Source organism: Podarcis cretensis (genome assembly GCF_951804945.1).
Source record: "Podarcis cretensis genome assembly, chromosome: 3".
In the NCBI taxonomy this organism is placed as follows: domain Eukaryota; kingdom Metazoa; phylum Chordata; class Lepidosauria; order Squamata; family Lacertidae; genus Podarcis; species Podarcis cretensis.
This window is the reverse complement of record NC_137172.1, coordinates 109,469,771-109,482,463: the sequence shown is the minus strand read 5'-3', so window position 1 is coordinate 109,482,463 and position 12,693 is coordinate 109,469,771. Positions and strand designations below refer to the sequence as shown.

The window sequence follows — 12,693 nt, the reverse complement described above, 5'->3', positions numbered from 1 at the left end:
TCTGTCAAGACTGGCCCGTACGGGCATGGGTACCTTTACCTTTACCTTTATCAATAATACGTTGCACTAATTGATTGTTTCAAAGGGTCAAAATATTTCAAATTTGTAAAATGCATGCAACCTGGGACGTTGGGAAATGAAACTTTACAGTGAAACGTCTGTTGTAAAAGAGTACTGCAGTCCTAAGTATTCTAAGCTACATATATTTGATGGGCATGTTATGCTGCACACCTACGTTCCATTTATGAAGTTATTCTTATTCTTATTAATTACCCACCCCTCACCCTAACATCCCATGGCAGGTTGCAATGTTAAAGCATAATTTTAAAACAACTTAGAATCACCAAAAATAGGGCAGGATCTTAAACGTTTACCCAACAACTTCTGCTACCTTACAAGATCTGAAAATAAAAGTAAAAACAACAAAAATGTAGCCTTCTATTTCACTCTTGAAACCGCTGCACCAACCCATTAATTTGCAGAAAAGCAATCTGGAGTTAAGATTCAAACATAGTAGGATGGTAAAGGTAAAGGTAAAGGTAAAGGGACTCCTGACCATTAGGTCCAGTCGTGGCCGACTCTGGGGTTGCGGTGCTCATCTCACTTTATTGGCCGAGGGAGCCGGCGTACAGCTTCCGGGTCATGTGGCCAGCATGACTAAGCTGCTTCTGGCGAACCAGAGCAGCACATGGAAACGCCGTTTACCTTCCTGCCGGAGCGGTACCTATTTATCTACTTGCACTATGATGTGCTTTCAAACTGCTAGGTTGGCAGGTGCAGGGACAGAGCAACGGGAACTCACCCCGTCGCGGGGATTCAAACCGCCGACCTTCTGATCGGCAAGTCCTAGGCTCTGTGGTTTAACCCACAGCGCCACCTGCGTCCCTGGTAGGATGGTAGGTCAGCTTTAATACCCATAACCTGCTGTCCAAAGAGGAGCCATTGGCAGACCAGAACATCTGGTGACCTTGCTGGCAATTGACATTTAGCTGCACTGCACAACCCTTGCAAAGGACAATAAGAGTTTGGGGCTTCACCAACAAAAAAATAACACATTTGAAAATCTTTCATGAGTGACGAAGTTGGCTGTTCTGTTCTTTTGTGGTCCATTTATATAGAAGAAGTGCTGTCACTCATCCTTGACAGTCTATAAAGAGACAAAAAACAACTTTTGGAGAGTGCTTAGAAAATAATTATTAATGGAACAAGAATCTGGACAAGCTTTAGGAAGCAATCATGTTATAAGTACAACACTGAAACTCAGTATCTACCAAGGCAAAAATAATATCTTAGGTGACAGGATGGCTCAGTTGGTTAGAGTGTGGTGCTGATAATGCCAAGGTTGCAGGTTCGATCCCTGTATGGGACATCTGCGTATTCCTGCATTGCAGGGGTTGGACTAGATGATCCTCAGGGTCCCTTCCAATTCTATGATTCTATGTGATTGGTTTGCTAAGTATACAATTGTTGTGTAGTTAAACAAACAAGTGCATTAGCTCTCTAAATAAAAGCTGTAGATTCCATCCTAAGTTAAGTTAGGATAATTGCCCAACATTGAACTGTTCCCCTTTTCTCCATCAGCTCCCCACATCCCGTTCTGCATTGCTCAAAGCCCTCTGCAGATAATTTTCGGCCATACAGTAAGGGACAGAGAGGTTGAGAAACTTACTGTGAATTTCCGTAAGTTAACTTCTCTCAGGCTCCAAGACCGTCTCTCCCAGTTTGTACAAATTCAAACTTATGGGGTGCCTCTTGCAAATGTGCTCATTGAAATTAGCTTCAAATGAGAATTTTAGCAGAACAAAACCAAAATATGCCCCCTTTGAGACATGAAACTACCATGAGTATCCATCTGAGGGATGTACTTCCAAGGAGTGGCTACTTTCTAGCTGCTATTGCCTGCCATTCAAGTGGCTATAGGCTATGATCAGTGCAAACTGGAGATTTTTCAGCCCCCATTATTCCTGCAGTGCCCCACAGCCATGAACACACACTTCTGGGAATGAGGGAATCCTTCAGAGCACAATCTGGGACAGTGCCACACACCGGGCCTTCTGCCAGTGGTGTTGCCAAACTTACTGAGAGGGTAAGGAGTTCCTGAAAAGGTTGCCATAGTGTGGACACAGTGGGAAGGGAACTGGATTGGCTTCACTGCTATGCTTGCATTGTGCTGACCTTCCTGCCACCTTTCCCCCCGCCCCCAGTAAGTGCAGCAAAGTTGCTGACAGGAGGCTAAGTGCCTGACAGTTCTCCCTTAATTGAGAAATACAGTGATATAAATAAAAATACAACACATCTTGCCACAGTGGGAAAGACTGTGAACAGGGGTTCTGCTGTCTAGGTACCAACTGTTGATGGGAAAGTTCAAGGCCCCTTATCTCCCTTCTTAAGGTCTTTTATATTTAAACCATACTTGGTCCTTCAAATGGAAAACTGCCTTTGATATCCCCTCAGATAGATGGCCATCCTCTGGAAAGTAGGAGACATCTCCACCCTAAACCAGAGACTCGCTCCTCAAGCGCACACGGAAGTGCACATAATTCCAAGATCTTTTGTATTCCAGCTGTTATTTCTAGCTTGTTGCTACTCACAAATTAATGGGACCAATTTCAGGACCCTAAGAAGGAATAGGCCTGATTATCTAAAACGGGGGTTCTCCAGGGTGATTTGAAAGAACCTACACTGGATCTAGAAGAATTACATAGTGGAAATATATAATTATAGAGAATTATATCTGAACAACTACTCCTGAAAAATCTGGTCGGCTTATGGCACTAAGCAGAAAAATCGTTGCCCTAGCAATTCCTGACTATTTCATATAATGCTGAATCTTTATTCCTTCTCCTGTATTGTGTCGTATTTAAATCCCCCCTTTTTCTTGGTGTTTTCTTCTTTTGTGCCAGTGGAGTCAAAATTATAGGTTTGCCCTTGCGTTCAAGATATGTGAGAGTCCCCAAACAGCTCAGGACCTGTTCTGTTTGTTGGTCATACCATTGCGGCTCTGGCCTATTTAACTGTTGGCAGTGGGTGACCTTTCTATTTAAACTGGCGGCTGCTGTACAGTAGAGTGATTAAATTTGCAAGTCTCTTGAGGAGACTTATCCAGATGTCAAGCAACTTTGGGGGTTGTGCACACCAGCTAAGCTACAGTGGGGACTGCTAAATTGCACTAAACAGATGGGGAGTGTGATAACTGTTTGAAATGGCAGTTAGAATTTCTTGGAATTAATGCACTGTATAGAAGTTGAAACTCTAGGATCCCATTTTTTCTTACTGTTTAGATAGTTTTTAATACAGTAGCTTGGCAATCTACCTCTAAAACCAGAATGAGTTACTGCTTAACACCTATTGCAGGTAGCCTAATGGCACACAAGTGTTTCATGATAGAGTTCTCAGACCCCAGTCTCTTAATGCACAATCACAGCTTAAGGAATATGCAACTGAAGCTGAAACAAGTATTAGGCCTTTGGCTTACAGTACTGTTTAATGCAGGAACAGGGAATCTGTGGCCCTCCAAATGTTGTTGGGCTCCAACTCTCATCAGCTTTAGCAAGCATGGCCAATCATCAGGGGCGATGGGAGACCATCTGGACAGCCACAGATTCCCCCATCCCTGAGTTGTTGTTGTTGTTTATTAACTATTTCTTGGAAATTGCCCCTCTTAGGGCAGTTCCAAAAGTTTGCCATTTTTAATTACTGAGGTAAAAGTAAAGCTTTGGAACAGTACAGTACTGGGGCAGGGTAGGGCAGATGTCTTAAACTTTCAGCAGAAAAGCTGTGGCACCTCCCCCCCCCCCGCCATTTCAATCGCAGTCTATCGAAATGTTACAATAGCTTTGGAGGATGTGCTCCAAATCCCACCACCCTCTGAAACAAAGTGAGTGATGGCAAGAGACAAGGGGTGGTAGTCAACGAATTTTTATTAAGAGTAGACCCACTGGAATTATTAATAAACATGTCTAAGTTAGGGCCACTGCTTAAAATGGGTCTACTCTGAATACCTACCAAGGCTTTTTTCATTACGGGATCCCATTGGCTGCTGTCTTTGCTTTTTCAGTGTCCAATGGAAACATTTTTATTTGCCCAGGTTTTTCAATGTGTTTGTGGTTTTGTTTTCTGCTTCTGTGTCTTAGCGTGCTAGTTTAGGAGTATTGTTTTAATTGTCATTTTATCATTTTATTGTATGCTGCTGTGAGAGCATTTGCTGAAGAGGAGCTTATAACATCTTCAAACAAGGCAGCAAACCTATTCCAGTTACTATACCATAATTTGTGTTTGTTACGGACTTTACTTGAGGTGAATTCTCCAAACCTTTTTTTTCTTCCCTCAGGTGACTGCAGAAAGTCACCCTGTGGCAAAAAACTGAGGTTGTCTGAATGAAACATTAGATTGACTTTTCAGGAAGTGACAAAAAGTAATGTAGCTGCTTCTGGCATACTTACCTTTCACTGATGGAAAGCCAGGATATTGATCATGTTATATTACTGACTCTGTATTCATAACTGTGTGCTGCAAAAAGCACGGTCCTCTTTCCCCCCACTACAATTCACTTTGAAAGTAATAGAATTTCTGACTAGTAATCAGATATATTTGGAAGGATTTCTTCCAAAGAAATGCACACCATATCAAAATACGTTTTAGATTTCGTGGAACATTCCAGATACGCGCGTTGCTCACTGACAAGTGAATAACATGCCATTCAATTCCCCCCTCCCGAAATGTGCCTTGCTGTGAGGACAGATTGCTCAGTGGTTTCCTAAACTCTATGACTTTGAACATGACTAATGTGGTTGAAAGACAACCACACAGCTCCACATTTAACTGATGTTTTCACAAATGAATATCAAGATGTTTCTTTCTATAGGTGCATAGGTGCATTATTCATCAGGTCAAAGCTTGTGTATGTCAGCCATAGTGTCTAGGGAATATCAGGGTACTGTCATGCTTACTGTTGAGCAAGGAAGTACCTACCGAAGCAGAATAGAGTGTTTTTTATCCACATATCCTAAAGCTGAAATCTTCTCACAGTTCTTCATGAACATTGTTGGCAATGCCCATAATACTTCACATTTCTAGAAAATTTAAGCAGTTCTTGCAAAAAAAAAGTTCACATTTATTTATATTGTCTTCAGTGACATTATCCCAACCATAAATTTGATAAGCTTTCTGGCATTACCCTTTTCACCGCATGATCCCTGGCAATGCAAATTTGAGATTGTTTAACTGTGTTTCATCATTTGTTTTCTAACTTTGTCTTTCTACTGTGAGGAGAGAAAAAAAAGTGTCATAAGCTATATACACATTAATACAAGAATGTATTAATTTCTTGCAGCTCTCCCATGTTTTCCTGGCTGAAGTGAAGGCAATTTTGGTCCATAAGACACCTTCTTTCTGTGATTGGTGACATTTACATCCTTGATTTTTCTTCATTGCTAACATTTCATTAATGCTCTTTTCTCACCTCTGTGGTAGGGTTTAGTCATAGGTCAAGCATGAGTGTGCAGTGATATCCAGCTTGCTGGGTATTATGTACCTCTGCAGTGATTTGTGATGCACTGCGGAATTTTGGAAGGAACCACTGGCAGAAGAAGGGGGGTGCGGTAGGTGCGGTTTGCCCCAGGTGTCATCCCTGAGGGGGGTGACATCGCCGCCGCCCCGGAATGCTCGCCGCAGTCACCTTCCCCCCTGGGCGGCTAGCACCACCCCCAGGTGCACAGCATGTGTGCCGCTCTGGGTGCCAGAGCAGCTAGCTCCGCCTCTGGAAGGAACCTTATTATTATAACCTGGGAACCTACATGCAAGGAGAACTTCTTGGATGCATATTTGCAGAGGTAAAAGGTAAAGGTAAAGGTACCCCTGCCCGTACGGGCCAGTCTTGACAGACTCTGGGGTTGTGCGCCCATCTCACTTAAGAAGCCAGGGGCCAGCGCTGTCCGGAGACACTTCCGGGTCACGTGGCCAGCGTGACATCGCTGCTCTGGCGAGCCAGAGCCGCACACGGAAACGCCGTTTACCTTCCCGCTGGTAAGCGGTCCCTATTTATCTACTTGCACCCGGAGGTGCTTTCGAACTGCTAGGTTGGCAGGCGCTGGGACCGAGCAGCGGGAGCGCACCCCGCCGCAGGGATTCGAACCGCCGACCTTTCGATCGGCAAGTCCTAGGCGCTGAGGCTTTAACCCACAGCGCCACCTGCGTCCCTATTTGCAGAGGTAGCCCTGCCCTATCATGCAGGAAGGTGAAGTTGCCTGATTCAGGTGGCATAGACTGAAGCAGCTGCAGAAGTATGCAATTTATCATAAGGCTAGGTAAAATACAAATGTGCGTAGTGATAAGAATCTTGCTTGATGTGATCTTGCCTTGAAGAAACTCATTGTTAGTTCCATCAAGAAAGATTACTGTGATGGACTCTACAGGGGAAAACCATGCACATCAGGATAGATTTTCAGTAAGCGTTTGAAATGATTGTGTCTCTAGCAGGGCTGCTTGTGAAAACTTGATCTCTTCATAAAAAGAGGGATACATCTTTTATTCTGATTTTAATTATTTTAGATATCTTTGAACAGCTTTAATAAATGTCTGGTAGTATTTACTGGTCATATTTGTGTTGTCTAATAATGCAGCAGGTTTTTTTTATTTTATTTTTAAAAATGACTGAAATGCTGCCAAAAGTTTTGGTCTTTGTAAATATTTATTCATTATGACAAAACCCTACACTCTCAAGTCTTTGCACCTCATTTAGAGCAAAAGTGTTGGGATTAAATCAACGTAATGGCACACCAAATGGTATTAAATGTGATGGCATTCATTAGAAATGTTAAGCAGAATGACTAGAATAGCAACTGTCAATCTTTATTCAGAATTGCAGAACCATTTTGAAAAGGCTTTTAGCAAAAAGGGGGGGAAAGATTTAATTTCTGATTAGATTGAAAGAGATATATATAGATACTAGCTATGATTCACAGCACTATATGCACACAGCCCAAGAAAAGTATTTCTCCCTTTGATTGATGGTGACAAAATCAGTTCAGGCACACTGAAAGGAAGAGGTCAATTCTCCATCCTAGAATATAAACATTGCTTTACAATGTTGTTTTTGTTTTTTGTTACAAACAAAAAATCTAACATTGAGATTCCCAAATTATATCAAGAAAGGTTGCCAGATTTCAAAAGGTGAAAATCCAGGCAGAAAAGTTTTGCCGAGAAATTGGAGGGTTTTTAGCATAGCTGTCAACGTTTCCCTTTTTTTAAGGGAAATCCCCTTATTCCGAATAGGATTCCTCGCAAGAAAAGAGAAAAGTTGACAGCTATGGATTTGAGCTCTTTTTGTGGGAAACTGGCAAAAACAACATTGTCATTTAGCCAATTTCCACCCAGACACTGTTTTCAACTGCAGTATTCCAGTTATGTCCAGGAATTTCCGGACGTATGGCAACCCTAATTAAGCTAAGTTTCTTTGACTCTCTAACAAAATGGTTGGTGCCAGCTTTCCAAGTATCAAGCCAGTTATTCAAATTTTATGGCATGTTGAAAATTATCATCGTCTATTTATTGTCATTATTATTTTACAAAAAGTAAACTCAAAGCGATTTATGGACTGATGGGAATTATCCAACACCATCTGGAGGGCCACAGGTTCTCCACCCCAATTTATTCCAGTGACTGAAAACAGAATTAAATGTTTGCTTTAAACCATGTGAGTTCCATTCCAACAAGTAATTTCCTCACTTTGAGAACAGCTTCAAAGAAGAAGAAAAACAAGAATCCTTGAACCATAATGTACGCCAGTATCTTTGTCTATGAATGGCCTTAATTCAGAAGAAACTCATTAAATTCTTTTCTCCTTAATAGTTTGTGAAGCTGAGTTAACCAAGAGTTATTACACCAAGAACCATGGGAAGCTAGCTCCTCTAAATATAATTTAAGTAATCTTGAATTGTCTGTGAACTGCAATCTCAACCTGTAATTTAACATAATAAACCTATTTTAGTTGACATGAAGAATTATCAGCTTCCAGAACTGTTGACAGAAATAAAAAGAAATTTTCTCAGGAACTTTTGGACTTTTTTGATCCCTAATAAAGTTAACTTTTCCAAAACAGTCCTGGGCTCCTTTGGGAGAAAAGGTGGTATGTAACTCAAAAAAACAAAACAAAAACCTGGCACTGTGTGACAATTGGATAGAATATATAGACTTCAGAAACTCTTTGAGCTGAATATATCAATTTTCCCCTTACCTTTTTAAAAACGAAAACAAAAAACAGGCAATTGTCTTAGCGCTGGTAAGAATATTGAACCTATACAGTGTGTGTGTGTGTGTATGTGTGTGTGTGTGTGTGTGTGTATTCTGTGCCTTCTGATCTCTGCTGGCAGATTACAAAATGGAGACCACATAAAATTGAGTCTACTTGGTAAATTGAGTGGCCATCTAACTTAGCATCTAGTTATAGCATGGTGGTTTATCTCTGAATACCATAATCTTCATCTTGGCATAATTAATGACAATATGTTATGCCAAACAAGAATTGCCATTTTTCTTAACCAACTGTTTTGACCTTAGTTAATTTTGTGCCAATAGGATCATGCTGCCTCTTTACAGCAGAACAAGATAATTTATGATCCTTGATTTTAAATGGAAAGAAACAGTTCCCCTTCAGCGCAGAAAGAGATAATGGATGTAAAACTTGTCCTTTTTTGTTGCCAAAAAAGTATTAAGGTAATTTCAGATTGACATTCTAGGACAGTCTGTCCTCTAGAGTGTATTTCTTAATTCCAGGAGACAATCTGTGTAATGGCATCACAGGTCAGCTGTTGTGAAAATTGCAATTAGGATTACAGAAAGGGCAAAAGGGGCTAGGATCATGGGTCATGGTGATGGATTTATTCAGGTATTGGTGACTACCAAAACTAAGTAACTTGAACCTGTGTTTGAGTACTTCCTTCTCTCCCCCATCCCCACCCACTTTCCTTTTAAGTTTTGTATTTTTAGATTGTGAACCTGAGGGCAGGGGCTATCTTTTTCTTTCTTTCATTGTAATCCTCTTTGGGAGCTTCTTCTGACTGAAGAGTGAGATTTCAGATTCTTTAAAGAAACAAATAGAGTCTATGACCTTGAGAAAGTCAGCATCTCTCACTCTCGCCTACTTTGCTGATTTATATATGGTTTGCTTCTCTCTTGAAAGGCACCCAAGACAGTGTACAATATTGAAACCAACGCTGTAGCTGCAGCTGCAGTCCTGTACACACTTACATGGCAATAAATTCCACTGAACCAAACAGGACTTATTTCTGAGTAGATATAGTATGGCACTATAAAATTATGTTACTGCTGAAATCTTGTACAGAGCTTCTTGCAGGAAGGATGAAATGCAAATTTAACCAACTGTCTGCTTTAGTTTACAGAGGACAACCCTCTATTTGAAGGGCTTTTGATCCAAATCCAGTTTAAAAATAAAGAACCATAACAAACAGGATCAGGGTCCTTGAAACTGACTATCAAAAGTAAGCAGACTAAGTAGGCCCTAAGGTCACCTGCTCACAGTCATTCCTAACTGTGGTGAGAGGCACTTTTTTCTATTTAAATCATGGCAATTGTTTCTAACCCTGCATCTATACCCTTTTAAATAGCATATGCGAGCTTTATGCAAATCTGTGCTGCCCTTCTTTTTGATGATTATCAAATAATAATAATAATAATAATAATAATAATAATAATAATTTGATACCAGACTCTACCTCTCCTTTAAATGGGAACCAGTGAAGGCAGTGAATGCCCTCTGTGAGTCTGGAGGTGGTTGGAGGATGGATGGCAGTTAATGGATTGAGGTTAGATCCTGGCAAGACAGAGGGGGACAGATGGCAGGTGGGTGTGGAGGAACCCCTGGTACTGAATGGGGAAAGTGTGTCCCTGAAGGACCAGGTGCACAGCCTGGAAGTCATTTTGGGCTTACAGCTGTCCATGGTGGCACAGATCAATTCTATGTCCAGGGCAGCTGTCTACCAGCTCCATCTGGTATGCCGGCTGAGACCATAGCTGCCCGTGCACTGTCTCACCAGAGGGGTACATGTTCTGGGTATCTCCCGCTGGGCTTCTGCAATGCACTCTAAGTGGGGCTACCTTTAAAAAAAGTGACTCAGAAATTACAGCTAATCCAGAACGTGACAGCTAGACTGGTGACTAGGAGCCGCCTCTGGGACCATATAACACTGGTCCTAAAGAATCTATACTGGCTCCCAGTATATTCTGAGCACAATTCAAAGTGTTGGTATTGACCTTTAAAGCCCTAAACAGTCACAGCCCTGTATGGTGGTACCTCAGGTTACAGATGCTTCAGGTAACAGACACTTCAGGTTACAGACTCCGCTAACCCAGAAATAGTACCTCGGGTTAAGAACTTTGCTTCAGGATGAGAACAGAAATCGCATACTGGTGGCGCAGCGGCAGCGGGAGGCCCCATTAGCTAAAGTGGTACCTCAGGTTAAGAACAGTTTCAGGTTAACGAATTAAGTTCTTAACCTGAGGTACTACTGTATACCTGAAAGGGCGTCTCCACCTCCATTGTCCAGCCCAGTCACTGAGGTCCAGCTCCGAGGGCCTTCTGGCTGTCCCCTAACTGTGAGAAGTGAAGCTACAGGGAACCAGGCAGAGGGCCTTCTCGGCAGTGGCACTCTCCCTTTGGAACGCCCTCCATCAGATGTCAAGGAGATAAATAACTATACAACATTTAGAAGATATCTGAAGGCAGCCCTGTATAGGGAAGTTTTTAATGTTTGATGTTTTATTGTGTTTTTATTTGTGTTGGAAGCTGCCCAGAGTGGCTGGGGCAACCCAGCCAGATGGGTTGGGTAATAGCAATAACAATAATTACTATAGCTTTCCTCTTCTTTCACAGTGTGGAAATGGCCTCCCTATTGTCTTAGAGATAGAGTTTCCCACAGGCATCCTGTGGGCCATTGTAACAAGATGCTGGACGAGATTGGCCATTGGCTTAATCCAGCCGGCTCTTCTTATTTTATTATGCTAGGAATCTGCTCTGCTGCAACCTCTCTCTTCCTTTTCCTTTCTTGGAAAAGACAAAATGTAGTTGGGGCATCTGTAGTGCCCTTGTTGACCTTACGCAGTAGCTTCACATTATCTGTGGTCAATATCTAGTCACCTTAATAATAATAATTACAGAAGTTAAATTGAAATCCATTTTATTTTAATTAATGATTTCCATTGCTCTCAGAGTAAAATCAATATTGCTGTCTCCCCACCACTTTGTGTAAGAACTTCAGCAGTGCCTTGGCCATGGAATCCACAGTGCAGTTTCTTTTTAAAAAAGTTTTCCCCCCATTAAAAACATTTAATTGAATTACTTTAACATATACCTTGTAAATTGTTTGGCATTGTGAAAGCACATTATTTGAAAAGCTGGGTGCCTTTAAGCTGCATGGCTATTTAAGGATCAGACATGGTGCAGGCAATGTAATAAATGATGTTTATGGATATGCGAATGCTTAACTGTGTGAGTTTCAAGGAAAGTGAAACAAGAGTTTAGCAGAGAAATATTTCACTTTTGGCAATACCAACTGCATATTGCAGATGGACATTTGCAATTTATCCAGGAGACACTTTCACAAGCCCAGATGTAGCAATTTAGGTCCCACAGAGGTCAACAGAGCTCACTCTCATGACTAGATTTATGTTGGGCTTTGTTTTGATTGTGAAAAATCCCAATACATTCATGAAGCATGTTTGTGAATCTTTGATGCACAAGCTAGAAAGGTTCCATTACTGATGCCTTTATTTACATGTGCATCAAATATGGCACTGGAAACATCCCTTTTGGGTACAAAGCCCAAACTCTTCATGTACAGTGTAAAAAGATAAATATGCATTCTCATGAACAGACCTAATGCTTCTCATAAAGCACACTGTTTTTTCCTGGGAACAGACCATGAGAGAAAAGATAGCTAAAACCATTGCTCTTCTTCATATATATTGATTTACTTCAGGCCTATCATAAACAGAAAGCTGAAAACGGCAGGCTGATTTAAAACTGGCCAGATGGCAATGCTAATTAGTTTAATACATGCAAGAAAGTAAAAAAGTTTTGATGCAATCATATATGATTCTCTGCATTTCTGTTATGTAGCTTTTTAGAGATGAGTTCGTGGTCCTCTGTATGCAGATAATCATTTTGACTTGGGTTCAGCTATAATATATGACATCTTCTAGAAATGGGCTTCATCTTGTACTGCTTACAGCAGTTTTATCAGCTTTATTGGTTCCTAAGTTTTACTCTGCTCGATATAAAATATGTGCTGAAATGCTGCTATCTTCCAGTTCCCTGTAAACAGTGTATTTTGGAACTGTCAAGCCAGAGTATTTATGTTGCTCTCCATGCTCGTTTATTTAACTTTATGACAGACCCCTGAAGTTTCGGCTAATAAATCAGAAAAGCAGTAACTACTTTTGAAAAATACAAATCTTTGCAGTTTATTAGTGTTATAATTTACCCAGGCATTTGGTTAATTCCAACGGAATTGTCTTATTTAAGTTGTAGAGCAAGTACATCTTTCTTTTTCAGGTTCCCAGGCATCCCAGGGAGAGGTAGGAAAGATCTGTGTCCGAAACCCTAGAAAAGTCTCTCCCAGTCAGTGTAGCCAGTAATGAGTTTAATGGAACAATGGTCTCACATGGTATAAGCCATAG

At 41.2% G+C, this 12,693-nt stretch overlaps 1 protein-coding gene and 1 long non-coding RNA gene across 5 annotated transcripts in view; one reads left to right on the top strand and one right to left on the bottom strand.

Annotated features, from left to right (window-relative positions):
• The window catches only part of MACROD2 (mono-ADP ribosylhydrolase 2), a 992,621-nt gene that overhangs the window by 714,307 nt on the left and 265,621 nt on the right, over positions 1-12,693 (top strand). The gene's annotated exons all lie outside the window — the stretch shown is intronic.
• Positions 890-2,327, bottom strand: LOC307213318. Its single transcript, XR_013837479.1, has 2 exons — positions 1,670-2,327; positions 890-1,147 (listed from the first exon to the last, which is right to left on the bottom strand). It is a non-coding gene; the product is annotated as an uncharacterized lncRNA (long non-coding RNA).